Consider the following 27,593-nt stretch of genomic DNA (forward strand, 5'->3'; position numbering starts at 1 on the left):
TTCCGTTTTATTTCATAAGCTTTAGAGTTTTATCCTTTATGCTTAGACCTATGGTCTAGTTCATGCTAACTTTTGTGCAGATATGAGGTAAAGATCGATATTTCTTTTTTTCCCATATGGATGTTCTGTTGATCCAGTACCATTTATTGGAAAGATATTTCCCGTCGGACTGCTTTGCCTAGTATTAGCATTGGCAATTGGAGTGACCTTCCTCAGTGCTCTGCAGATCTGGTTCCATAATGGAAGAGGGGAGCATTGGCTGTTGACTTATTTTTTTTTTTTTACAGGTTAAAAAAAATTTTTTTTAATTTAAATTCAACTTAATTAACATATACTGTATTATCGTTTCAGAGGTAGGATTCAGTGATTCATCAGTTGCATATAACACCCAGTGCTCATTACTTCAAGTGTCTCCTTAATGCCCATCAGCCAGTTACCCCGTCTCAGGTAGGTGGGCAGGGACATGCTCACACACAAACTGTTCCTTGGGGAGAGGAGCAGGGACCGGAGCTGGGTGCGCCCCCTCCTGGCCGAAGCGAGGAAGTCTTCGCTTTGTAGCGGCCTTCTGGAGTAACTGTGTTGGGCACAGAGCTGTCCTTTCTGTTGCCTCTGTGTTGGAGGAGAAAGTCCTGAGATGATTCAGGCTTTCCTCCCACTGTCTCTGCAGCCCCCTCAGTTCCTTTTCAAATATACTATATAGCGGCTCCCCTTTGCATACAAAGTAAATTTCAAACAACCAGGCATGGCCAACCGGGTTTTTCATAATATCATTCCTGCCCTCTTCGAACTTCAGTGGGTTATTGTTTCCAGATTCAGTGAGATACTACATATCGAGTACCTAGTGGGAGGTAGATGTATCAGTGAAGGAATTTAGTTGCAAAAACAAAAAAAGCAAACCTACCTGAGTTCGTGCAAGCGGTAAAGAAATTTGTTAATGGACATTGGAAGTTAAAAATAACGAGGATCCAGGACCAGTGCCAAAGTACATACTGAACGCACCAGTGCCTGGACGGAGGCCTGGACCGGGGAGGGAGCTGCCAGGCTGGCCGGAGCTGCAGCTGCAGGCTGAAGCCTCACCGCCCCCCTCTCCGGAAACGGTTCTCCCTGGTGCCTCCTATTCTTGGGACTCCTCTCAATTGACCATGGACCTGAGTACGTCCGGTGGACAGGCTCCAGGTCCCGGATCTGTACCCCAGCCACACAAAGGAGGTTGGAGGGTGACTTTCTGGCTTCTGTGTTGGGAAGGCAGGGACTCAGTGGGGAATTCCCCAGATATAAAGGGTATTAAAAAGTTGCCAGAGACGTTGGCTATGGTAGGTAATCAATCCGTAGTGCCTCTTTTCCCCAGAGAAAACAACGTACTAGAGTAGGCGTGTAAACAAACATCCGTGCTCAGCGTAGACACTGTATCTCTTGTGAAATGCACTCTGAAAATTTTCGCACACACAATAAGCTTCAACTTGGTCCACTTCACGGTTAACCCTGTTTTAGTTGTGCTTGTCCTTGTTTCCCCATCTCCCCCTCCCCACCCATTATTTTGAAGCAAATCCCAGACATGAAATCTTTTCCTTCATCTCTTGGCGTGCATCTGCGTGTATCTCTAAGAGATGAATGGCTTGTGAAGTTTTGATTATGGAGAAGCATCATAGCGTAGCCACCTTTCCGGTGTTTGCCTGAGCACTCAGATTGTCCTTCGGGAAAACAAATATTTATCTAGTAAAGATATTGGAAGAGAAAGCTCACATTCTTCAGGAGCTGACAACCTATTCATTCACTCATCTGTTCATCCATTCAGCAAAAGATTAGTAGGTACTAGTGACTTTTCCCACACTTGGCTTGATGCAGAGGTGACCAAAAATATAGTCGTTGCTTTTATGGAGCTTTGAGAGACCAGACAAAGGCCTGAAGTGTTAAATTAACAAAGCACATGTGAACTATTAGTCAATAAACAATAAAGAGATATCATAAGGCAGTAGGCATTTGATCACAAAATGAGTCAAGAAAATAGTAGACAAAAATCTTATTTTTTAAAAAATATTTTATTTATTTATTTGAGAGAGAGAAGGAGAGAGCAAGCAAGAGAGCACAAGCAGGGGGAGCAGCAGAGGGAGAGGGAGAAGCAGGCTTCCCGCTGAGCAGGGAGCCCAACACGGGGCTCGATCCCAGAACCCTGGGATCATGACCTGAGCCAAAGGCAGACGCTTAACTGACAGAGCCACCCAGGTGCCCCCAAATCCTCTAAGTTTTAATGGAAGATTTTTTGATATGCCAATTCACAGTGACTCATAGGTAGAAATCACATACCCATTTAAGGTAATCAAATGTCTTTGACTGTGGATTATTTGATCCAAGCAGTGAAATTTGAAACAAATTTTAAAACAGAGAAAAAGAACACTGCCCAACATATTTGCTAAAATTGCCTCTCAGGGGAAATCATAAAAGCACAGAAAGCCCCCAAACATATCATTTATTTGTAGGCAGATTTTATATGTTGTTCAGAGTTATATCACTCTGTAGGGATATGCTTAAGGATGTGTAACTTCAATGATTTCCAAACCCAAAGTGGCAGGTATCTGGCTCATGGCTATAACAAGTTGGTGTGGCTGTGAGGAAGGAAATACAAGCCTTCCGGTTTATAAGTAAAACATATAAATAATCCCAGAACTGAGCTGAGTTTTCAGATTTTGTAAGTGCAGCAAGTGACCTCCAAGCTCTCCACTTCTATCATTTTTCAGTAGAGATTGAATTGCAAACAATGAAAGAACTCCATGTGGACCAGACAAGACAAGATGGTCTAGTGCTTTGGACAATCCTCAAATTGCTGAACATACATCAGATAGCATGTCCTAAATCAACACTGTCCAAGATATCTTGAGTGTAGATGCTTGGACGTATGAATTATGATATTTTGCATAGAAAGAAAGGGCAAAAGTTATCACCCCAAAAGTGAGGGTAGAGTTACCCAAGTATGGCCACCTGGGCTGGGCTGGGCAGAACCTGCTGATGGATCAGGCACTTGGCTAGGTTCTTTCTTTGTCCAAGTTATGTGATTTGGAAAGGACTATCAAAGACTGTGGGAGTGACCAAGAAGCTCAAAATCAAATCTCCATTTTAAAGACCTTAGACCAGGGCATCCAAACCCTTCCTTAAAGACAGCAAATGAATGAGAACTGCTATAGAGACAGGGAAAACTCTTTCTATGGATTGTTTTGGGTTGGCCCTAAATTTTCTTGGAAGAGGCTGTGAAAAGTGAAGAAAGGGACAAGAAATGCAGTGCCTTTGTCCACAGAAGGGGGCCGTCTTGCCGGAAGTGTGACACTAGGACTCTGCACTATATCTCCAGGTCTCTGGAGGGAGGAAGATGTGATTTCCTGAAAAGAGATATGGTTGACTGGCTTCACCATTTTCACCATGAAAACAGACTGGAGGCTGCTGATGTAATTTTTATTTTTTTATTTTTATTTTTATTTTTTTTAAAGATTTTATTTATTTATTTGATAGAGAGATAGCGAGAGAGGGAACACAAGCAGGGGGAGTGGGAGAGGGAGAAGCAGGCCTCCCGCTGAGCAGGGAGCCTGATGCGGGGCTCGATCCCAGGACCCTGGGATCATGACCCGAGCCGAAGGCAGACGCTTAACGACTGAGCCACCCAGGCGCCCCGTAATTTTTATTTTTATTGTACACTTGACTCCTTCTAATTGTTTGCTGGCTGTGTTGAAAAGAGTTAACTTGGTGGGAAGGAATGGTATCCTCTGACAGGCCTGCTTATGAGGTTGTCCCGGGACTAGCAACTGAGAACCTAGATTTTGGGAGGATGTCCGTGATTAACTGATAAGAGGGGCTCAGTGTGCTGAAACCATTTGTGCAAACAGTATGCTTTTTAAAAAAAAATTTATTTATTTATGTATTTGAGAGAGCGAGAGAGAGCATATGAGAGGGGGGAGGGTCAGAGGGAGAAGCAGACCCCCTGCTGAGTAGGGAGCCCGATGTAGGACTCGATCCCGGGACTCCAGGATCATGACCTGAGCCGAAGGCAGTCGCTTAACCAACTGAGCCACCCAGGCGCCCTGTGCAAACAGTATGCTTTATGCTGAACACCTGATTGTCTTCCGGGAGTCTAAAATTTGGGTATGTACCAAATGGCTTATTCTTTCAGATTTCTTTATATGTATATTGAAATGCATAATTTTTAGGCAAAAATGGATCATATTATGCATATAGTTATGTTCATTCACCAATGTATCTTGGCACTTGGTATTTCCACGTCATTACACATAGAGCAATCTCATTATTTTGGGCAGTTATAGGTATCTCCTTAAAAATTTGGCTGAAATGGGGCACTCAGTCATTAAGTGTCTGCCTTCGGCTCAGGTCATGATCCCAGGGTCCTGGGATCGAGCCCTGCATCGGGCTCCCTGCTCCGCGGGAAGCCTGCTTCTCCCTCTCCCACTCCCCCTGCTTGTGTTCCCTCTCTCGCTGTGTCTCTCTCTGTCAAATAAATAAATAAAATCTTAAAAAAAAAAATTTGGCTGAAATGTATGAACCAGGTTTGGATCCTGATTTGTTCCAGAATATACGTAAGATGACTAGGGGAATTTGATTTCTGACTAGATATTAGATAATATTAAGGAATTTTTAGTAAATGTATTAGATTTGGTGATGGGTTTGTAGTTACATTTATTAGAATCCTTATATTTTAGAGATACGTACTGAAATATGAGAAGATGAAATCATGATGTCTGGGGTTGGCTTTAGAATCATCCCACTGGAGAGGACAGTATGTGTGAGTTTGAGTGCGTAGGTGTGTGAGGAGGGTGTGTGTGAGTGCATGAGTGTGTGGGTGAGGGAGTATGAGAGTGTGTGTGGGCATCAGGGTAGGTGTGAGTGTGTGAGGGGTGTGAATGTCTGTAACTGTAAAGGTGTGTGTGAGGGGGTGTAGCTGTGTGTGGATGTATGTGAAAGTGTGTATGAGGGTGTGTGAAGGGGTGTGAGCGGGTGTGAGGGGGTGGTGTGAGTGTGTGAAAGAGTGTGTATGAGAGTGTATGAGCGTGTGTGAGGGTGTATGAGGATATGAGTGGAGGTAGAGATGAGTTGTTGAGTTTGGGTCATGGAAGTTGACTATATCGTTCTTTCTAGCATTGCCCAGGGTATATACAATTTTGTATTTTGCATATTGTGTATATTATGGTAATAAGTTGGAAAAACACCTAGGCATTTATTTATTTATTTATTTATTTATTTATTTATTTATTAACAGAGAGAGAGCACAAGCAGGCAGAGCGGCAGACAGAGGGAGAGGGAGAAGCAGGCTCTCTGCTGAGCAGGGAGCCCAATGCGGGGCTCGATCCCATACCCTGGGATCATGACCCGAGCCGAAGGCAGCCACTTAACTGACTGAGCCACCCAGGCGCCCCAAAACACCTAGGCTTTGATGACTGTTTTTTTCTGATGGGGTTGAGGGAAGTTGTGAAGGAACCTGGGGGTGGGAAGAGGGCCCCTGAACAGGGTTGGCTGATTTTAATAAAGGAATTTTTCCTCCTGGCCTTAGTCCAGGGGTGAGGAGCTTTTTGTTGTTAAAGTTGCTAACTCATGGGAGGAAAAGAAACTAAACCAAGACATAAGCTTTCAATTTAAAAGGTCTTTTTTAATAAACAAAATGTTGACTTTAAAAATTCAAGAATGATCGTAAAATTTGGATCACTAAGTAACTGTGATGATCATACTGAGTGAGAAAGAAACATGCCCAGATCAATATTGCAAAAGATGATAAATAAAGTCGTGTCAAAAGTGATGTTAGAAGTTGAAGGAGAGAGAAATCAATCTAATTGGGGGGATCAGAGGCATCATGGGACGGTGGTCTGCTTGAAGTCAGTTGTCCTGGATTCAGATCCCACCTCTGCCATAATTAGCTATGACCTAGCACTTCGACCTCCCTGAGCATCAGTTACAGATAAAACCGTCATGTCAAACTTACAGCTTTGCTGTATGAGCTGGAAACACTATGAATAACATACCTCTTGACGTATGATTGAAGTAATACCTAGTGTGGTTATGATATTTATTGGCACTGTGTTTTCGTGTTCATGTATTCATTTCTCACAGAAATAATAATAAGAAGTAATGTCTTGAGTAAAAAAACCAAACCAAACCAAACAAAAACCCAACCCCTTTCTTGGCTGACCAGCGTTCATTCATTCCCTCTTCGTGACGACACTGCCAGCTTTAAACACTTCTCCCCGTCGCATGTAGTCTTGGTGGGAGTGGAAATCCAGTGGGCTGCCTTCCATTCCAGAAGCCCCTTCCTTAGGGCCGTGGTGGAGCAAGCTCTCTTTGGAGATTCTGACAAAGGGCTGGCTGATCCCAACGGCAACATCCTGGACAAGACCGTTCCTGCCAGCAATGGATCCTTTCACTCCTGCTGATCTCACCCCTAAAGCTACCTTGGGTCCTGCCAATTTCCACGGCTGGTTCTCGAAACATGCCTACTGGTTTTCAGAGCTGTCGGTTTCCTCACAACAACCTTGTGCTGCAGGCAACCGGAGTTGGGTTTTCCCCATTAGCAAGCAAAAATCCTTGTTGTCTTTTCCACATTACGGCCAGTTAAGGGCTCCTGGAGAAAGAGGCTGCTGGCCAGAAAGAGGAACAGAAGGGAGTGCAAGCCAGCAGATGCTCCAAGAGCAGGATGGACTCGCGTCAGCCAAGGTCAGCGGAAACTTAGATGCAGACGTCCGGGGGAGACAGAGGAAGAGAGGCCCATTTTTACACCCGTCCATTCCCTGCCCCCCCCAACCAGCAGATCCACCTCTGTCACCTCATCCAGCTTCCTAACAGGGCCTAGGCTTCAGGTCCTACCCTCCCCTTTGAAAGGCTCCAGACTGTCCAAGGCCAGTCTGCAGCGTCACAGGCCTGGTCCATCCATGTGCTTCCCCATCCACTAAGAAGTCCTGTCTCTCAACCAACCTGCCACCCCTGCCCGACCCTGCCAACACCCTTCCACAACGGGGTGGTGGGGGGATCTCCATTACTTTCAGCCCTACTGGACACACTTTCCAGCTGTGAGCTCAGACCTGCCTTCCCACGGTTGTCTATTGGATAATTGTCTTAGGTTGAAAAGCTCAAGTCGGGATGACCTGAAGTAGGGAATTAAGTCTTGTATCTTTTCATGGAAGTGCTCTTTTTAAAATAATCTGTACTTTTTTTTTTTTTTAAGATTTTATTTATTTATTTGAGAGAGAGAATGAGAGACAGCATGAGAGGGAAGAGGGTCAGAGGGAGAAGCAGACCCCCCGCTGAGCAGGGAGCCCGATGCGGGACTCGATCCCAGGACTCCAGGACCATGACCTGAGCCGAAGGCAGTCGCTTAACCGACTGAGCCACCCAGAGAGCCCGATGCGGGACTCGATCCCGGGACTCCAGGATCATGACCTGAGCTGAAGGCAGTCGCTTAACTGACTGAGCCACACAGGCGCCCAATGAAACTTTATTTATTTTTATAAAGATTTTATTTATTATTTGACAGAGAGAGAATGAGGGAGAGAGAGCACATGAGAGGGGGGAGGGTCAGAGGGAGAAGCAGACCCCCCGCTGAGCAGGGAGCCCGATGTGGGACTCGATCCCAGGACTCCAGGACCATGACCTGAGCCGAAGGCAGTCGCTTAACCAACTGAGCCACCCAGGCGCCCTAGTCTGTACTTTTTAATGCAAATATACGTGGACTTAACCATCCGAGCAAATGTTGGACCTAATTCAAATCATTGAGTTCTTCTAATTATGCTGTCATTTCTCCTCATATTTCTGAAACTCATTTTTGGTAGTTTCTTTTAAGCATCTAAAGCCTGATTTTTCTCATTTGGTGAATTTGTTCTGAGTATCTAGCATGCTCCAAGCTTTGGGCCAGGTATCAGTGAAGAAGAGGTGACGGTTCTCAAACTCCTGGCCTCAGAAAGGACACAGGTATGTAAGCAATTAGAAGAGATCCAGATAATCCATTCTTAAATAATCAAGTCTTTTAGGATTGTATATGATTTGCAAAAACTTCTTTACACTATCCCAAACTGTGAGCACATCAACGTCTTGTAAGAGTGGCCGTGTCTCCTCGACTATTATTTCCAGACGCTATTTCCAACAAAAGGAACCAGAGCTTTTTTTAGGAGAAATAGCTGATTTGAAGTCCGGAGCAGGGAACAGCCCGATGAGGTCCTTGGGTCAGGCCTGCTCGCTCGCTCTTCCTCTCCTCATTGCTAGCACTATAGCCTCTCCTGTGTGGACAGATCCCGATCCCAGGAAACTCCAACTCCTATGACCTAGTGCCTGGGGGGACGATGGGTTTCGGAGAGGGAAAATGGGGAACAGCAGGGGGTAAAACCTCTTCCTTTGTAGTGTATCACACGTGGGCACAGATGGGGTTCAGGTGGGGTTGCGAGAAGGCTGGCAGCCACTTTGAGAAGCAGAGAGCCTGAGGCTGAAGGAATGGGATGCAAGGCAGGATTGACAGGAAGGAGCAGTGAGGGAAAAGTCCCAGAGCTTGGGGATGGCAGGCCAGGAGGAGCACCCTGGACGCCAGTGTGGGTGGGATGGGGCAAGGTTGTGTGTGTGGTGCGGGGCAGTGGTGGTCACAGTGGTGAGCGGTGGAAGGGTACAGAGAGGTGTCCACACCTCTCCTAAATCAGGCTTTGTCTTAGGCTGGTCAGGGTCAGCAAGGCCTCCAAGTGCCTGGCACACGGCTGACTGTGTGGCTGGGAGTTAGCGTGGAATCTGAGACGTTTTCGGAGTGTTAGACGTCTGAGGGCTGAGGTTTGGGGTACGTGCCCTCACGATGCAGGACATTCCGAGGAGTCAGATGCAGAGAGTCACACTACTCCCCGGGGCTACGGGAGTGGCCGGTGTCTGTTTCCTGCAATCTTTTCAGGGGGTTCTTTCCCCCCCACACCATGAATGCTCAGCTGAACCCCGGAGGGGGGCCCCCGTGCAGATCTCCAGGTTCTTTCTGGTGCGACGCTCTGGTCTTCGGTATCCCGTCCCCCCAACTGAGGTGGGAGTGTATGAAACCTCTGCACGCGAGGGACTGCATTTTCCTTTCCAACTAACGAGCTCCTGAACTGGGCCGGAAGCAGCAACTGATGACAAATCGTTGCTCCTAACTTTTCTTTTCTTTTTTTTTTTTTTAAAGATTATTTATTTATTTATTCATGAGAGACAGAGAGAGAGAGGCAGAGGGAGAAGCAGGCTCCCAAGGAGCAGAGAGCCCGATGCGGGACTCGATCCCAGGACCCTGGGATCATGACCTGAGCCGAAGGCAGACGCTTAACCATCTGAGCCACCCAGGCACCCGCTCCTAACTTTTCAACAGAGCCGCCCGCATTCGAGTCAGAGGACGACAGTAAAGTTAGTTAATATGTAGTGGGGGCGGTTCCGTTTGATGAGGCCGCTGATCCTGAAGGTGGTCATCAGAAGTGGTCCAGCTGGTCAGCACCAATACTGCAGGGGTTTTTCTTCTCTTCGTCATCTAAAGCCTGTAATTCCCTCTTCCTCCTTTCTCATAAAAACCCCTCACTTTCCCTGCATGAGTGGCACACTTTTCTGGTTACTCCGGAATCTGTGTTCCCCCAAATTGCAATTCTGAGACCCCGAATAAGACCTTTGTTCCTTTCCAGGTTTGCTTCCTAAATAGTGTCAGAAGTGAGATCCAGGGGTGCCTGGGTGGCTCAGTCGGTGAAGCACCTGCCTTCGGCTCAGGTCATGTTCCCGGGTCCCGGGATCGAGCCCCGCATCCCGCTCCCTGCTCAGCGGGGAGCCTGCGTAGATTCGAGCCATTGCGCTCTGATAGTCCCCCGATGGCTCCGAGTTCCAGTGGTGAGTCCTCTCAGTTCTGGACCTCCCTCTTTTTGGTTGAGATTCAGCTTAGTTTTATTTGGGTGTCTTTCTGGTGACAGCTTCTGTCTGTCTGTCTGCCTGAACTACAGAGAGCTATGTTCTGTCTGGTGAATACTCAGCAGGGTCTTTGTTTTGGAAAATCGCTGCTGGAGAGAGCCCCTGCCTGGAGCCCCAGCTGGGTTATATGTTGTGAATCCATTTTATGTCAGTTTTAGTCTTACTGGACCCAGCTGAGCTGGTGTTGGAGTGGCCACTCTGGCCATCTTTTGAGATCCCCAAATTAGTTTATTTGCATGCACAATTGGAAAAAGAAAAGGAAACCAAGCAATTTGAATAGGAAGCATATTTCAATTGGTGTTTGGAGGTCTCCAAGAAATGAAATGATTCTCAACTTGCTTCCTTATAAGAGAATAACCCTAAACCTTCTAGAGCTGAGTCTGACCTCTCTCAGAGACTATCTAAAAAGCTCACTGAGAAACCACTACAGTTCCTCCTTCTCTGTCTCTCTCTCCTGCCCTCCGCCTAGGTATCCTGGTTTGGGCTGCACTTCATTCTGTAATAATTAGACAACCTGGAGGTTCCTCTAGAGCCTCCAGCCACCCAGGCTCCTTAATTTCATTTCATTTCATTTTATTTATTTATTTTATTTTTAATTTTATTTATTTTATTTTATTCTGGTGTAGTTAACATTACAGTGTAATATCAGTTTCAGGTGTACAATATAGTGATTCAACACTTCATACATGACCCGGTGCTCATCACAAGTGCACCCCTTAATCCCCATCACCTATTTCCCCCATCCCTCCCACCTTCCTCCCTTCTGATAACCATCAGTTTGTTCTCTGTAGTTAAGAGTCTGTTTCTTGGTTTGTCTTTCTCTTCTTTTTCCCCCTTTGCTCATTTGTTTTGTTTCTTAAATTCCACAGATGAGTGAGATCATCTGGTATCTGTCTTTCTCTGACTGACTTATTTTGCTTAGCCTTATACTCTCTAGCTCTATCCATGTCATTGCAAATGGCAAGATTTCGTTCTTTTTTGTGGCTGAATAATATTCCACGGTGTGTGTGTGTGTGTGTGTTTACACACCACCTCTTCTTTATTTTTTAATTTTTAATTTTTTTCTCAAAATTTTCTTTAAATTCTAGTTAGTTCACTTATAATGCAATATTGGTTTCAGTAGAATTTAGTGATTCATCACTTAGTGCTCATCATCACAAGTGCCCTCCTTAATACCCATCACCTATCTAGCCCGTCCCCCCACCCACCTCCCTCCATCAACCCTGTTTGTTCTCTATCTGAAGAGTCTCTTACGGTTTGCTTCCCTTTGTCTTCTTCCCTCCCCTTCCTATATGTTCATCTGTTTTGTTTCCTAAATTCCACATATGACTGAAATCATATGGTATTTGTCTTTCTCTGACTGATTTATTTTGCTTAGCATAATACAGTTTTGCTCCATCCATGTTGTTGCAAATGGCAAGATTTCATTTTTTTGATGGCTGAGTAGTATTCCATTGTACATATATACCACATCTTCTTTATCCATTCATCTGTCAATGGACATCTGGGTTCTTTCCATATTTTGGCTATTGTGGACATTGCTGCTATAAACAATGGGGTGCATGTGCCCCTTTGAATCTGTAATTTTTTTAAAGATTTTATTTATTTATTTGACACCGAGAGAGAGAAAGAGAGAAAGAAAGTGAGTGCATAAGCAGGGGGAATGGCAGAGGGAGAGGGAGAAGCAGACTCCCTGCAGAGCAGGGAGCCTGATGCAGGACTCCATCCCAGGACCCTGAGATCATGACCTGATCTGAAGGCAGTTGCTAAACTGACTGAGCCACCCAGGTGCCCCTGAATCTGTATTTTATATCCTTTGAGTAAATACCTTGTAGTGCTATTGCTGGATCATAGGGCAGTTCTATTTTTAGAACTTTTAAAAAATTTTTTAACTTTTAGAGGAACCTCCATACTGTTCCCCATATAGTTTGCACTCCCACCAACAGTGCGAGAGGGTTCCCCTTTCTTCGCATCCTCGCCAACACCTGTTGTTTCTTGTGTTGTTAATTTTAGCCATTCTGACAGGTATGAAGTGGTATCTCATTGTGGTTTTGATTTGTGTTCTCCTGATGATGAGTGATGTTAAGCATCTTTTCATGTGTCTGTTGGCCATCTGGATGTCTTTGGAAAAATGTCTATTCATGTCTTTCTAAACTGGATTATTTATTTTTTGGGTGTTGAGTTTGATAAATTTTTTATAGATTTTAGATACTATCCCTTTATCAGATATGGCATTTGCAAATATTTTCCCCCACTCTGTAGGCTGCTTTTTAGTTTTGTTGATTGTTTCCTTCGCTGTGCAGAAGCTTTTTATCTTGATGAGGTCCCAATAGTTCATTTTTGCCCTTGCTTCCCTTGCCTTTGGCGATGTTTCTAGGAAGAAGTTGCTTTGGCTGAGGTCAAAGAGGTTGCTGCCTGTGTTCTCCTTTAGGATTTTGATGGACTCCTGTCTCACATTGAGGTCTTTCAACCATTTGGAGTCTATTTTTGTGTGTGGTGTAGGGAAGTGGTCCAGTTTCATTCTTCTGCATGTGGCTATCCAGTTTTCCCAACACCATTTGTTGAAGAGACTGTCTTTTTTCCATTGGTCATTCTTTCCTGCTTTGTCGAAGATGAGTTGACCATAGAGTTGAGGATCCATTTCTGGGCTCTCTATTCTGTTCCATTGATCTATGTGTCTGTTTTTGTGCCAGTACCATACTGTCTTGATGATGACAGCTTTGTAATAGAGCTGGAAGTCCGGAATCGTGACGCCTCTTGCTTTGCTTTTCTTTTTCAACAGTCCTTTAACTATCTGGGGTCTTTTGTGGTTCTATACAAATTTTAGGATCCATTTATTCTAGCTCTGTGAAAAATGCTGGGGGTATTTTGGTAGGGATTACATTAAATGTGTAGATTGCTTTGGGTAGTGTAGACATTTTAACAATGTTTGTTCTTCCAATCCATGAGCTTGGAATTTCTTCCCATTTCTTTGTGTCCTCTTCAGTTTCTTTCATAAGTGTTCTGTAGTTTTCAGAGTACAGATCTTTTACCTCTTTGTTTAGATTTATTCCTAGGTATCTTATTATTTTTGGTGCAATTGTAAATAGGATCAATTACTTGAATTTCTCTCTTTTTTTTTTAAGATTTTATTTATTTATTTGAGAGAGAGAGAATGAGAGACAGAGAGCATGAGAGGGAGGAGGGTCAGAGGGAGAAGCAGACTCCCTGCCGAGCAGGGAGCCCGATGCGGGACTCGATCCTGTGACTCCAGGATCATGACCTGAGCCGAAGGCAGTTGCTTAACCAACTGAGCCACCCAGGCGCCCCTTGAATTTCTCTTTATGCTCCTTCATTTTTTGTGTATAGAAGTGCAACAGACTTTTGTGCATTGATTTTATATCCTGCAACTTTGATGAATTCCTGTATCAGTTCTAGCAATTTTTTGGTGGAGTTTTTTGGGTTTTCTACATAGAGTATCATGTCATCTGCAAAGAGTGAAAGTTTGACTTCTTCCTTGTTGATTTGGATGCCTTTTATTTCTTTTTGTTGTCTGGTTGCTGAGGCTAAGACTTCCAGTACTGTGTTAAATAGTCATAGTGAGAGTGGACATCCCTGTTGTGTTCCTGACCTTAGGGGAAAAGCTCTCAGTTTTTCCCGATTGAAGATATTAGCTCTGAGTCTTTCGTATATGGCCTTTATGATGTCGAGCTATGTTCCCTCTATTCCTACTTTGTTGAGGCTCTTTATCAAGAATGGGTGCTGTATTTGTCACATGCTTGTTTTTCTTGTTTGAGAGGATCATGGGTTCTTATCCTTTCTTTTATTAACATGGTATATATATATATCACATTGGTAGATTTGTGATATTGAACCAGCCCTGCAGCCCAGGAATAAATCCCACTTGATTGTGGTGAATAATTCTTTTAATGTATTGTTGAATTCAGTTTGCTGGTATCTTGTTGAGAATTTTTACATCCATGTTCATCAGGGTTATTGGCCTTTTTATTCTCCTTTTATTCTCCAGGTTATTCTCCTTTTTACTGAGGTCTTTGTTTGGTTTTAGAATCAAGGTAATGCTGGCCTTGTAGAATGAGTTTGGAAGTTTTGCTTCCATTTCTATTTTTCGGAACAGCTTGAGAAGAATATGTATTAACTCTTCTTTAAATGACTGTACACCACCTCTTCTTTATTCAGTGATCAGTCGATGGACACTTGGGCTGCTTCCATAATTTGGCTATTGTAGATAATGCTGCAATAAACACAGGGGTGCACCTATATCTCTTTATTACCGTTTTTGTATTCTTTTTGTATTCTCTACCCAGTAGTGTAATTGCTGGATCATAGGGTAGTTCTATTTTTAATTTTTTGAAGAACCTCCATACTGTTTTCCAGAGTGACTGTACCAGTTTGTATTCCCACCAACAGTGCACGAGGGTTCTTTTTTCTCCACATTCTCACCAACACTTGTTGTTTCTTATGTTTTTGATTTTAGCCATTCTCAGAGGTGTGAAATGATAGCTCATTATAGTTTTGATTTGCATTTCCCTGATGATGAATGATGTTGAACATCTTTTCATGTGTCTGTTGGCCATTTGTATGTCTCCTTTGGAGAAATGTCTGGTTATTTCTTCTGCCCATTTTAATCGGATTGTTTTTTGGATGTTGGTTTGTATAAGTTCTATATATTTTGGGTACTATCCCTTTATCAGATATGTCATTTGCAAATATCTCCTCCCATTCTGTAGGTTGTCTTTTAGTCTTGTTGATTGTTTCCTTGGCTGTGCAGAAGATTTTTATTTTGTTATGGTCCTAATAGTTTGTTTTTGTTTTTATTTCTCTTGCCTCAGGAGACATCTCTAGAAAAATGTTGCTAAAGCTGATGTCAGAGAAATTACTGCCTGTGTTCTCTTCTAGGATTTTTATGATTTCAGGTCTCACATTTAGATCCTTAATCCATTTTGAGTTTATTTTTGTGTATGTTGTAAGAAAGTGGTTCAGTTTCATTCTTTTGCATGTTGCTGTCCAGTTTTCCCAACATCAATTGTTGAAGAGTGTTTTTTTCTATCTCCCGATGGTATTGGTAAAATTAATTTCTAAAAGAGCTCCATTGAATTGGCTTAAAGAAAATAAGGTGCTTATATAAATTAAATTTGCAAAAATATAATAGAAATGAACCCAAGTAAGTTTTAAGTTTACATAAGCTAGGATTAATCTTTAATAAATAAAAACTCAGGTGCATCCCTGCAGCTTTCCTGTCTTAGGGAAAAGAACGATGCCCGAGGGATTTTTTTTTTTTTTTTGCTCCCAGACTCGGGAGGATGAAAGTCATTATTTGTAAATAGCCTGGCATAAGAAGGAGCCCGTGTCCAGCCTGGACATCCAGCATGGCAGAGCCGGGAGGATCCACAGACTGGCGTCTGCAGGCACAAACATCGCTGTTAGGATCTGGAAGGTGGAAAAAGGACCCGATGGAATTGTTGAATTTTTGTCCACTCTTGCTCATCATACCAAAGCTGTCAGGATCATGCGTTTTTCTCCAAATGGGGAAATTTTAGCATCAGGAGGAGATGGTGTTCTCAGTCTGTTGTGGACAGTAAATGATAACAAGGTGCCAAAATAGATCGCTTTTCAGGATGAGGATGAGGCTCAGCTGAATGAAGAGATTTGGACTGTTATCAATCCTGGGGGACCACTTAGAAGTTGTGTATGATATTTGTTGGGCTACCGATGGGAATTTAATGCCTCTGCCTCTGTGGAGGATGTGGCCATCCCATGGGATGTCAGTAAAGGACAAAAGATCTCCATTTTTAATGAACATAAAAGGTATGTCCAGGGATAGGAATATAAATAAAAGGAATAACGTGGGACCCTTGGGTCAGCCTGTTGCCGCTCTGAGCTGGGACAGGAACCTGAGGGCACACAGCATCCAGAAGACCTGTGACTCCCAATGCCTTGAAAATGCTGTGTCTGGGAGAGGGGCTGCGGGAGAGGGGAGAAGTTACCAGATGTTTCATGATGACGGCATGAAGTCGTTCAACCTAGACTTGTTTCACTCCTGATGGATCTTTGCTCCTCACGCCAGGTGGGTTTAACAAGCTTCTGATTTCAGGGCATCATGGCAGCTCCTGATTTGGTGATGCTGCTTTTCAGCTCAATGAATTCTGATTAAAAGAGCGATCCCCAGCTTGCTCAGGCACTGAAACCTCCAGGGGAGCATTCCAGTCAGGCTGGGCAGAGGAGCCCCAAGACAGTGAGTTGTACGTGCGTATGTATGATGCACATGGGCTTCAAAGCATCGTGGGCTGTGCTTTAAGAAGGACATTGGGGAACATGCGGGAAGGACATTGACTTGGTCGGGGAGCGGGGGTCTCAGAACCAAGAATAAGTGGTTGCTAAGTATATTAAAACTTATTTACTAAACTCAGTGACAAAGCTTTGCCAAATAGCAGCTCTAAAAATATTGTCAGTTAAAATCAGGTACCAGATGGGTGTCTGCTATCACCATCGTTATTCTTTGTGGTGTTAATACGTGCAGGAAAACGAGGAAATGGAGTTACAAAGATTGGAAAGGAAGAGAGAAAACTTTGCAATGGGATTATGTTTCTAGAAAATCCAAGAGATTTAAAAATAGAATAAAAAATTTTGATCAGGTGGCTGGATATTGTGAAATACAGAAAAATCTTCTATAGTGGAATAAGTACTTAGTGATATAAAAAGGAAAATTTTCCATTCATGATAATGCAAAACCCACAAACCATGGGAAAAAATTTAATAAAGACACAAAGCCTTTGTGAAGACTAGAAGGTCTTATTGAAGACTGTAAAGCAAGTTCTGAACTAAGAGATCTCCTGCTCTGAAAATTAACAAATGAATTAATTTGCACTTAGGATCCTTTAGGTTTTTTTTTTTTAATTGGATGACATCTCAGCTTTTTTAGGAGAATAAATGCTGAAGAATAGTTTTAAGCATGAAAAATAGGGGTGCCGGGGTGGCTTAGTTGGTTAAGTGTCTGCCTTTGGCTCAGGTCATGATCTCAGGGTCCTGAGATCAAGCCCCGGGTAGGACTCCATGCTCAATGGGGAGTCTCCTTCTCCCTCTTCCTCTGCTCCTCCCCCTACTTATGCTCTCTCTCTCTCTCAAATAAATAATTTTTTTTTTAAAGTGTGAAAATAAGAGTAATACTTGAGCACGCATTTTTCTGACTAAATCTCAGCAGATACTATGGTGCCACCATTATCAAATCAATATGGTATTAGTACAGGAATAAACAGATTAGTGGACCAGAACACAAACAGATCTTGAGATAAAAGGGAATTTAATAGCTGACCTGGGCAGTATTTCAATGGGAAGAATGAATTATTGAGTCAGTGGTGCTGGAATGTCCAACTGTCTGGAAGAAAAAGATATTGGACCCTTAACTTACACATACAAATAAATTCTAGGTGAATTCAATATTTAATATAAAGGTACAGATGTAAAACTCTCGCAAGAAAATGTAGGAGGACATCCTAGGAACGGGAAGCTGGAAATTCCGAAGCTCTACGTGAGAGACCTGTCTGACTGCGTTTGACTAGGGAACCTTTGTACGCAAAGATCTAGGAGGCGGAGTCAGTCAACAAAGAACAGAACTGGAGAATACTGTTTACGGTACAGGAAAGAGAGAGCCTATGTATATCATATACATTTAATGGCTCTTCCAACTTGACGAGAAGACAGAAGAGCCCAGAAGAAAAAAAATGAGTGAAAAATGCAGAAAGGCAGTTTGTAGAAGAGCAGATCTCTGTGTTCAGCACCCACAGGAAAAGATTCGGAAACTCAATAATGGAGAAATACAAATTAAAGTGACATACAATTAGGTATCTCTTTATTCTTTTCAGACTGGAAAGAAAGTGAAAATATCTACTGCTGATGAGCAAGCAGAATGTGGGTATTGCTGGTGGGAATGTGAGTGGTTACAGCTTTTTTTAGAAAACGGTCTGGTCACTGTTAAATGCATGTACGCTTTAGCCAATCGGCCCCTCGTCTTAGACTCCGTCTTTAAGAAATGAAACCCCTCCTCTTAGACTCAGTCTTTAAGAAATGAAAACATAGTACATAAAAGTATATCTTCAGTGATGTTTATTGCAAGTATGGTTCGTAGTTGTAAAAAAACTACTGATTAACAAGATGGGTGAATAAATTACGGAATTTTCATAGCAGTGACTATTAGGCAGCTAGTAAAAAGATGCATTAGTGCAATCCAAGTTAGCTTTCGTGAGGGGTCAACTGAGCAGGTTTAAACAAGACCCTGTGAAATTGACTAAAACCCCCACTGTATGAATATATATATGCGATTGAGTTGGCACTGGTTGTGATGGTTGGTGAGCATGGAGGAAAGACAGAAATGGTACAATAGTTTGTTCAAATGGGTTACATGGGGATGGAAGCGTGGGCTGGGGTAGGGGAGGGTAGAAAGAGGGCTGACAGGGTGTCTGCCCTCCCCAGTGGAGATGAGATGGTCCCATGTGAGATTAACGTGTGTAGTATGTCAAGAAAGGGTGTCCCAGGGCAGCTGTAGTTGGCGGTCATTCCATGGCTGGGTCTGGCCTGGTTGTCAGGACATCCGGCCGTGAGTGTGGAAGAGCACCAGCATGGGCTCTTCCCAGAGCAAGGTCAGCTGCTGCAGGGGGCTGGGGGATAGCAGAAGCCTGGGTCTCCCTGGCTCCATCAGGCAGGTGGGCAAGGCCAGGAGCAGGCTGTGGCTGGCAGCCAAGCTCAGAACCCAGGGGACAGAGCGGGGGGATCTAGTGATGGTGCTTCTCCAGCAGGAAGTGCTGGCCTCCCAGGCAGGGAGAGGTCTTCCGTATCAGGGCAGGTCCTCAAAAAAAAAAAAAAAAAAAAAGCCAAAAGGGAAAGAAAAACCCAAAACAAATTGAAGATGGTTTAATTAAAACTGGTATGTCTTTGGGCGCCTGGGTGGCTCAGTTGGATAAGCGACTGCCTTCGGCTCAGGTCATGATCCTGGAGTCCCTGGATCGAGTCCCGCATCGGGCTCCCTGCTTGGCAGGGAGTCTGCTTCTCCCTCTGACCCTCACCCTTCTCCTTCTCTCTCTCTCTGTCATTCTCTCTCTCTCAAAAATAAATTAAAACAACAACAACAAAAAAAAACCTGGTATGTCTTTAAAGTTGTCAGCATTAAATATAATGCATATATTCTACTCAGGTTTACTAAAAGTCAAATAAACTCATTATCCCTGTTCTAGAATTTGTCAGCAAGAAAGAGAACTTAGAGATGATGGTTAATGTCTCATGAGATTTTCATGTCTCTATTTAATGTCTCATGAAATTTTCATGAATTATCTAAACATTATTAAGAGCAAGTGAATTAATTAAATGTCAGATAGAAGTTTATAAATGAACTTTTCAATAATATTTATGTCTACTTAATAGTTTCCCCAATTTTTTGGAGGGTAACTTAAAACCTTAGTTTTGCTAAGTTAAATTACATGATGGATAGCATTAAATATCTAGATCATTTCCAAGTAAGATAAAATACGGAAACATTAATGATTAACCATATGTGTATCTACTTTTGACTTTCTCTTAGAGAGAAACTAAAGATTTTGGGTATGTTAGTAAACATGTTTTGTGCCATGCTGAGAAATCTGCTGTGCGGAGGCATATGTTTCTAAAAATTATTAAATGTATTCATAAATTTTATATAAAGAATGCTGGTATAATAATTTATAATTGTTTACTTCTTAGTTTTCACTAGAAATTAAGGCTTCTAAGGGTTAAGAATTCTAATAAATATGATGAAATGACTAGAAATAATAAGGGAACCATGTCTGTATGCAGAGAGAATGAGATGTGTGTTTTTGGTGAGAAAAGGGATGAGGAATGGAGATGCATTTTTTTGTTGAGGGAAAAAAAACTAGTTTTGTCCTAAAGTGAGGTTGGTTGTTTAAGGAGGAAAAACATAGACAAAATCTGAATGTAAAAAAAGAAAGCTGTAGAAAGTCTGTGAAAAAGGAATCTTGGGGAAGGAATTTTGTGTGGTCAGGGCTAAGAGTGGAATGCATGAGTTTTAATACCACAATACACTGGTGCAAGATGGAATTTGGTTTTTCTCTCTGTTAAAGTGATCAAGTTTTCTTACATTATTGGTGTGTTCTTAGTAAGAAATTGTAAGCAAAGTTTTTCTTTATCTTTATTGTAGTCTGCATAGAAAAACAGTCTCTATGTTTTGTCTTTATCAGGTCTTTGATTACTTAAGAAAACGGAATGTTCTTATAAGAGCAAATTTTGCTAACAACTATGTCTGCATTTGCCTTTAGAATCTTTTGTTGTCACTTCAGTTCAGTAGATAATTATTCAGCTTTATAATGATCTGTGATCCTCTTCAGTTATGTGCTTTTAAAACCTTCTGATATTTTTGACAGACTTCCCCAAATTCAAATTCTATATGAAGTCTTTTTGACTAATTAGACTCATTTATTTGGTATGTTCAATTACAAGAGAAGCATTGTCAGGTAAGTGATAATAAGCCTTCTTAGGTTATAGTGTATGAGGGAATGCTGTTAATACAACTATTCCAGAAATTGTATGAAGTTCCTAAAGTTTTGATATGTCCTGGCATAATGTTATCGCTTGTATTTCTAGTAGGGAACTATTTGTTGTGTGTCACAGAATAACCCAATTTCCTTGTCAATTGTGTCGTCAGGAACCCTCATCAGATCTTTAAGCATTGGCCATTTTTGAGTCTTTGTCATTTAGGGTTATTGTTTTACTCTGATGCTCTTGGAAATGTCTTTCTTCTTCAAGGAGATTCATGGAAAGAACTTTTGACAAATACAGGTTTCTGATACCCTTAATATTATAAAACTAAACTCCCAGTACTAGTAAGAACTCCCAGAACGGGTGGGAAATCTGGATTCCAACAGAACAAGAATTAACACAGGACTGAATGGATTGAGGAAGATGTTAGTAGTTGTTATGACTCTTGTTTGAAATATTCCATTCCCTAATATTTGTTCTCCCAGATTTAGGAAAATTTTTTCTCTTAAGGTATCTACAACTTACAGAAATTTGGTAATATATTCCTTTATAAACAAATATGAAGCATTTGTCTTTTTCTCCCTACTCGATCCCTCCAGAATTTGGAAACTCTCAGTGAGTGTTTTTATTTTCACGGCAATTATAGTCATTTCCATAAGTTCAATAAAAATCTCTTCTGCTTGGAATAGGACAAAATTGGAAATAATGGTTATATTACCAAGGCTTTGACTGAAAGGTCATCTTTGAGAGGCAAAGACTCAGATATGACCAGGCAGCTTTAAGGAACTGAGGTTGGCTTTATGGAGCTAATAAAGCCCCTTGGAAAAAATCAGCCTGGTACCTTATTTACAGGGTTCCCAGCAACCTTACCAGGTGAGCAAGGAAGGTCACTTCTTGGCAGGCTCAGGAACCTCAGGATATTTTGGGGACCTTGAGAAGAGAGGAGGAATTCACCCAAATCTATGGGTATTGTAGGTCAAGTCTGATGGCAAGGATTTGGCTTGGCTTCTGGCCTTGATAGGCTATTAAAAGTTCAGTCTGGACCTTCCTTATGAAATGTTCCAGCAAAGCAGGTTTTTTTTTTTTTTTAAAGATTTTATTTATTTGACAGAGAGAGACACAGCGAGGGAGGGAACACAAGCAGGGGGAGTGGGAGAGGGAGAAGCAGGCTTCCCGCTGAGCAGGGAGCCCGATGCGGGGCTTGATCCCAGGACCCTGGGATCATGACGTGAGCCAAAGGCAGACGCTTAACGACTGAGCCACCCAGGCACCCCGCAAAGCAGGTTTTAAAGAGTCGACATGGTCAACCCCTATTCTTGCCGCACTTATGTAAATAATTAGACCAAGTTTTGTGAAAACTGGACTTATTTTACAAACAAATTTATCTTTTTTTTTTTTTTTAAAGATTTTATTTATTTGACAGAGAGAGACACAGCGAGGGAGGGAACACAGCAGGGGGAGTGGGAGAGGGAGAAGCAGGCTCCTGGCCGAGCAGGGAGCCCAATGCAGGACTCGATCCCAGGACCCTGGGATCATGACCTGAGCCGAAGGCAGACGCTTAACAACTGAGCCACCCAGTCGCCCCTTAACAAATTTATCTTAATTTAGCTATCCTTGATGGAAATTAGGGGGAAATCAGGGGGATTTTAGAGAAAAACATTGTTTACTAACACATTTTTGTTAGCTTCTCGTTCTGATGGACTTTGAATGTGTGCTGTTTTCTGATGAAACTGGGCTGGATCCTGAATTCTTCTGGTTTCCTTGAGTATCTGACTGTGACTCTCCAAACAAAGGTTTCCCGTTTTGTCCCGTTTTTTTTCTCACTTGGAGTCTTTGGGAACTGAAGCTGCCCTTTCCCCCTGAAGGCCTGCAGACTGAAGCTAGACAACTTGAGGTAAACTTCAGAGAAATTACCAGAACAGCCCATGTTGAGAGAAGATCAGGAGATACTCAAAGGGCAGAGCAGAAAAACCTGTGGGACGGCCACTGCCTGCCCCCACTGCATCGAGGTGCCTTGGGCCTGGCTTCCAGAAACCTCGGTGGCAGCATGGGGCTGATCATTTGCTCCAGCCATTAACCTGTGTTTTCCTTTTGTTGCCATAGAAATGCCTCTTATCAAATAGCTAATTGCTGACACAGTCCGGGCCCGACTTTGGGAGCCCCCCTGTAAGGCCACCCCTGGAAAAGAGGCAACCGTTTAACTGAACAAAACTCGAGCTGGTTCATAAAGTATGCAGCGGACTTCCTAGGTCCAGAACAGAGCGTTTCAGCTCCAGCCATGAGGGAACAATGCTGATCTGGGATGTGTTTCTAAGAACAAAAATCTTGATCGGGAGGGGGAATTATGGGATTGCCTAAAACCTCTGGACATGAGGGACTCCATTTTTCATTCCAACTAACGAACTCCTAAACTGGAGTTCAGCAGCCAGTGATGACAAAGGGTTGAGCCGCCCGCATTCGGGTCAGAGGACGACAGTAAAGTTGATGAATACATAGCAGGGGTGGTTCCGTTTGATGGGGCCACTAGTCCCTAAGATAGTCATCACGAGCAGTTCAACTGATCAGCCCCAGTGCGGGAGGGTTTTTCCCCCCTCTCTCTTTTACGTAAATCCTGTAATTCCCTCTTCCTTCCTTCTCATAAAAAGCCCTTGCTTTCCCTGCGCGAGTGGGACACTTTCCTGGTTATTCTGGAATCTGTGCTCCCCCGAATTGCAATTCTGAGACCCCGAGTCAAGACCCTCGTTCCTTCTCAGTTTGGCCTCCGTTTCTCAGGTGGACAAACTCCGACAGCCTCCAACTCTCCAGCCCCTCAGCAGTTTCCGCAAGTCAGGGAGACTTCTGGAAAGGTGTCTCTTCCCCGCTCTGCGCCCTGGAAACTCCAAACGGTCAGCTGGGGCAATCATTCTGCTCACCTCACTGGTTCACTTGTCTCTTAGAGATCACTGTTTTTTATTGTCCAATTTATTTTGAGCACCGTTCTTTCAGCTATTTGGTCCCCCCTGCACCCTTTTATATTTGGTTGTTTCAAACAAGAGGGTAATAATTGGTTGAAACACTTTAAATAAAAGATCCAAGCTAATTTCAAGGTGTAATTAATAAAAAATTAAAGCGTTAAAGAGATGGAATAAACCTTAATAATTGGTTGAAACACTTTAAATAAAAGATCCAAGCTAATTTCAGGGTGTAATTAATAAAAAATTAAAGCGTCAGACAGGAGGGTAAATCTGATCCCTCGTCTCCTCCATTTTAGCCAGCCGTGGAAACACATGGGTCATTTTTGATGCTTTTGTTTCCTACTTATTTTTGGTTTTAATTTACATTTCTCTCATCTAATGCTAATGTGGGGCACTTTTTCATGTGCTCATTGGCCAGTGGTTCATCTTTTTTGATGAAATGTCTGTTTAAAACTTGTGCCTTTTTTTTTTTAATTGGGCTGCTTATTTTTTTGTTCTTGAGTTGTAGGAATTCTTGTGTTGTATATCGTGAGCATGAGTTTTTCATCAGATGTGTGTTTTGCACATATTTTCTTCCTGTCTATAGCTTACCTATTCATTTTTCTTTTTTTTTTTTAAATATATTTATTTAACAACATCTTTTGTTAAGCAGAAGTTTAAAAAGTTTTTGGTGAAGCCTAATTTATTAGTGTCTCTTTTATGGTAATGCTTTCTGTGTCATTTTTTTTAAAGATTTTATTTATTTATTTGAGAGAGAGAATGAGGGAGAGCGAGTACATGAGAGGGGGGAGGGTCAGAGGGAGAAGTAGACTCCCCGCCGAGCAGGGAGCCCGATGTGGGACTCGATCCAGGGACTCCAGGATCATGACCTGAGCCGAAGGCAGTCGCTTAACCAACTGAGCCACCCAGGCGCCCTCTGTGTCATTTTTAAGAAATCTTTGTGTACCTCCAAATCATGAAGTTATTCTTCATTACTTCTTCCAAAAACTTTATAGTTTCATGTTTCAGTTTATCTCAGATTAATTTTTTATATGGTGTGAGCTAGGGATAAAGATTAATTTTTTTCCCCATATGAACATCCAGCTATTCTAACACCATTTGCTGAAAAATAACAAAGGACTCCTAGTCTTTGTTTTGTTTTTATTCCACTTTTGAAATATTTTTATTTTTTATTATTAATTTTTAAAAGTTTTAATTCTAGCATAGTAGCATACCTTAGTTTCAGAAGTACAATGTAGTGATTCAGCAATTCTATACATTACTCAGTGCTCTCCATGATAAGTGTGCTCTTAATCCGCTTCCCCTGTGTCCCCATCCCCCACCCGCCACCCCTCTGGTGACCATCAGTTTGTTCTCTAGAGTTAGGGGTCTGTTTTTTGGTTTGTCTTTTTTTTTTTCCTTTGTTTGTTTTGTTTCTTAAATTCCACATATGAGTGAAATCATATGGTATTTGTCTTTCTTTGCCTGATTTATTTTGCTTAGCGTTATACCCTCTAGCTCCATCCACGTCATTGCAAATGGCAAGATTTCATTCTTTTTTATGGCTGAGTAATAGTGCATTGTGTAGGTATATACCACATCTTCTTTATCCATTCATCAGTCGATAGGCGCTTCCATAATTTGGCTATTGTATATATGCTGCTATAAACATCTGGGTGCATGTATCCCTTTGGATTAGTGTTTTTGTGTTCTTTGGGTAAATACCCAGTAGTGCGATTACTGGATCATAGGGTAGTTCTGTTTTTAACTTTTTGAGGAACCTCCATACTATTCTCCATACAGTTTGCATTCCCACCAACAGTGCACGAGGGTTCCTTTTTCTCCACATCCTCTCCAACGCCTGTTGTTTCTTGAGTTCTTGATTTTAGCCATTGCTGACAGGTGTGAGGTGATATCTTGTTGTGGTTTATGACTTCAAATGGGTTCTATTCTATCCCAATCTAATTTTTCAATCCTTTCCTAGTATCATACTGTCTTCACTCTAGTTTTATAATAAGTTTTGAAGTCAGGTATTATAAGTCTTCCAACTTTATTCTTTTTCAAGATTGCTTTGGCTATTTAGGTCCTTTGTATTTCTATGAATCTTAGAGTAAACTTGTCAATTTCTACAAAAAAAATGTTAGTGAGATTATGATTGGAAATGCACTGAATCTATTGAATCAAGAGATCAATTTGGGGAGAATTGGCATGTTAACAACAGAGTCTTCTGATCCTTGATACTTTAGGGTTGCTATTTTTGTAGGGTTTTAATTGATATATAATGGAATTTTGATGGAATATCCTGGGTTTGATACTCTTCTAGGATTTTATCCCTTTCATCTACATATTTATGTTTATTGGCACAAAGATTTTTATACTATTATTTTATCTTTTTAATGTCTGCAACACCTACAGTATAATCTCTTCTCCCTGGTAATGGTGACTTGTGTCTTTTCTCTCTTTTGTCCTTGACCAGTAAAATTACTAGAGACTTTTTGATTTTGTTTTGATCTTTTCAAAGAACTAACTTTTAAGTAGATTATTTTGAATAGATCTCTATTGTATTTTTCTAGCTTATAAAATTCCACTCTTTATTATTTCCTTTTTCTTTATTTTGCAGTTCTTTTTCTAAGTACTTGGACTCAATTTTTAGCTCATTAAATTTCAGACTTTTTTTCTAATGTCCGTGTTTCCCTCTACATCCTGCTTCAAATGAATCCCTCAAGTTTGATATGTATGTTTTTATTAGTATTTAGTTCTAAATAATTTCTGATCTATTATGATTTATTTTTGACCAATATATTATATTAAAATGTCTCTTACTTTCCAACCATGAATTTTACTAGTTATCATTTTGTTTTTGATTCTGAGCTTAGTTGCATTATGATATATGCAATCTTGTATCTCTGTATGATATTATTCCTTGGAAATTTGTGAAGATGAAGCCTGTGTATGATCAGTTATTATAACTCTTACATGTGTGCAGGAAAATAATTCTGCAGTTGTTGAGTGGTATGTTATATATGATACTTATATCTATCTATGTCTTTTTGTTGTTGTTGTTGTTGTTGTTATTTCAAACAGGAGGGTAACTTTGGTCCCTGTTATTCCACCTTGACCAGAAGTAGAAATACATGAAGTCATTCTTAATGCTTTTGTTTCCTACTCGTTTTTGGTTTTAATTTACATTTCTTTGATGCCTAATGATACTGTTGGGCACTTTTTCATGCGCCCATTGACCGTGTGTGTGTGTGCGCGCGCGCGCGCGTGTGTAGAATCTTCATTAGGTCAGGTGTGGTCGTTGTGATATTCAAACCGTCTTCATCATTACTAATTTTTTTTCTCTTGACACGTTCCAACATTTTTTCGTACCTTTGGGGGCTACTATTTCTCTGACAATGGCTCAAGTTAGTCTGGAAGCGGGACACAACTCAATACAACATTCTCTCTAAGGCCACTTAGGGCCGGGGGAAGGTACGGCCCTCTCTCAGGGGCCAAGTGGGGCCGAGTGGGGGCCGAGCGCGGGGCGAGGACAGGGGACGGGGGCGAGTGCGCGTGGGGCGGCGAGGGCGCGCGGGGAGCGAGCGCGCGCGGGAGGCGAGGGCGCGGGGAGTGGCGAGGGCGCGCGGGGGGGGGCGGCCGAGGGCGCGCGGGGGCCGAGCGCGCGGGGTGCTAGCGCGGCGCCTGCTCGCGGAGCGGCGAGGGCGCCAAAGAGCAGCGCGCACTCCTCCGCGCGCGGCGCTCGAGCCCAGCCAGGGATGGCCGGCCTCGGCGAGGGGGTGGCAGGCGAGGTCGCAGATAGCTCCAAGTCGGCCACGGTGTGTGACGCGGCGGGGAGGAGCCTTCCCGAGTTCTCCATCCTCACGCCCGGGCTGCGCGGGCCGGTGACTCCCTTTCCCACGCGGTTCCCAGCCTGTCTCCCCTGGTGGATGCTGCTTTCTGTTCCCTGACTCTGGTGCCTTTCCCTCGCGGCCCTGGGTCTGCAGCCTCCCTCCTGCGGCGCCTGCCCCTCCGGGGGGAGTCTGGGGGCCCCTCGCCTCCAGAAGCCCTCCCGTGGTTCCCCCGGAGGAGAAGGCCTCACTTGTTGGCGGACCTGCCGCGACGGTGCCCTCCGGAGACGAATTAAAACACATTTTTATCCGCTGCTTCTATCAGTTACTGAGAGGACTGTTTAAAAATCTACTGTGATTTTGAATTCGCCTGTGACTCCTC

At 42.8% G+C, this 27,593-nt stretch overlaps 1 protein-coding gene and 1 long non-coding RNA gene across 7 annotated transcripts in view; both read left to right on the forward strand.

Annotated features, from left to right (window-relative positions):
• RIPOR2 (RHO family interacting cell polarization regulator 2) overlaps positions 1 to 27,593 on the forward strand; it is a 327,440-nt gene that overhangs the window by 14,326 nt on the left and 285,521 nt on the right. The window lies entirely within an intron of this gene.
• Positions 2 to 26,462, forward strand: LOC135365518 (uncharacterized). Its single transcript, XR_010413467.1, has 2 exons — positions 2 to 3,437; positions 5,258 to 26,462. It is a non-coding gene; the product is annotated as an uncharacterized LOC135365518 (long non-coding RNA).

This window comes from Mirounga angustirostris, unplaced genomic scaffold, assembly GCF_029215605.1.
Source record: "Mirounga angustirostris isolate CCGP_5_RB_7025 unplaced genomic scaffold, mMirAng1.0.hap1 SCAF_8, whole genome shotgun sequence".
Classification (NCBI taxonomy): domain Eukaryota; kingdom Metazoa; phylum Chordata; class Mammalia; order Carnivora; family Phocidae; genus Mirounga; species Mirounga angustirostris.